Raw genomic sequence first — 1,573 nt, forward strand, 5'->3', positions numbered from 1 at the left:
GTACGAATTGCGCGCGTTTATTTTCACACCTATTATTTCCCCTTTTTCTTTTTTCTTTTTTTTCGTTTTTTCTTATACATACGTTTATACGTTCATACATACACACATATATGATTCGTAACACGACGCGTTAAGAGGAGCGTCCGCAGATGTTTACATAAACTAAGTGTGAGAGCGCGTCGAGGTTAGGAATGTCGAGGTTTAGAATGGATGGATGGATGGAAGGAAAGCAAAGAAAATACATATATATTTTATGTGAACGATAAAATTTTTATTCACATATTACTACATCGGGTTTTTTTTCTTGTGTATTAAAAATTAAAGCCAATAGCTCGCAATCGACGAGCTGATGCTTGTTAAAGACATTGCTATCTCGTATAGCGTCTTCGGACGCGATGTTGGAGAATCGGGTATACTTGACATCGACCGTGTCAACGAGTCGAACTAATCGTTCGAACGTTACGTCGATACATCTATCAAACGCGAACATTCGGCATAGCGTCGTTTCGGTCATCGTAATGCGTACGGACGAAGAATCCAGGCGCACGAGCGTGGCATCGTTCATCGTGCGCACTCTGACGGTTAGCGGTCCAACGCTTATGAAATTGTCTTTGTGTTCGTTTCGCAGGATCTTGTAAATATTACATCGCTGCTCGTAGAAACCCTTCCACGTTTCGAGAGACAGCCACAGTTTGTGTCCGCGATTGTTTCCCAGGGCGATCTCCACGTAACTCGGCGGGCCAACGTTGATTCCAATTTCCAAATACTTGTAGCCCGTATTCGTCAGGTTGTAACGCCTGCTCAGCAAACGCACCGCGCGATGCTCCATACTGTGTACATATATAATATTGAAAAACGTTATTTATTGTATAAGAAACGTTTCGTTTTGCGTATAGAACATTAAAACTTACGTGTTACTGCAGTCTTTTTTCGTTTCGTACGATGTATTGCTCTCTTTGGCGAAGTACATTTTGTCGACCGTCCGTACAAGTGGATATCGCAAGACTGATTGTACCCGCGTAAATTGCGGCGTATATGATAAAACTTTTAGAATTAAAAAGGGGGTAACCCCTCCCCTTTTTTCCAAGAATTGCGAACGTGTCGCGACACGTTTTATCGTGTTTTTTTCTGCGTATTTTCTTTGTTCGCGAGTTTTATCAATGTTTATACGTTATGGCTTATACGACGACGACGACGGTGACGACTTTGATGCTTTTTCCCAAGGATATTTCCAATATTTAGTTTCTTCCTTCTTCTGGCGAGGTACTTTGCAATTCTTTCTGCAAGAGAGGTACCCTTTCGCTCGAAGACCCCTCTCGCTCGACAAATTTTCGATGCAGATAACCTCTTACTCGGTCCATGTCTTAACGCCCGTAATCGAAATTTACGATTGACCGAAAAAAGCCTTATACACTGACTATATACGTTTATACGTACACGTTTATACATACGTTTAAACGCACACGTTCGTACATACGCGTTTTATACGTTATGGCCTATATATATTATGGTTTATATTTCGATGACGTTGACGGCGTTGACGTGTTTTCAACAGGGCATTCCCAATATCTCA

This window comes from Trachymyrmex cornetzi, unplaced genomic scaffold, assembly GCF_001594075.2.
Source record: "Trachymyrmex cornetzi isolate Tcor2-1 unplaced genomic scaffold, Tcor1.1 scaffold241, whole genome shotgun sequence".
Taxonomy (NCBI): domain Eukaryota; kingdom Metazoa; phylum Arthropoda; class Insecta; order Hymenoptera; family Formicidae; genus Trachymyrmex; species Trachymyrmex cornetzi.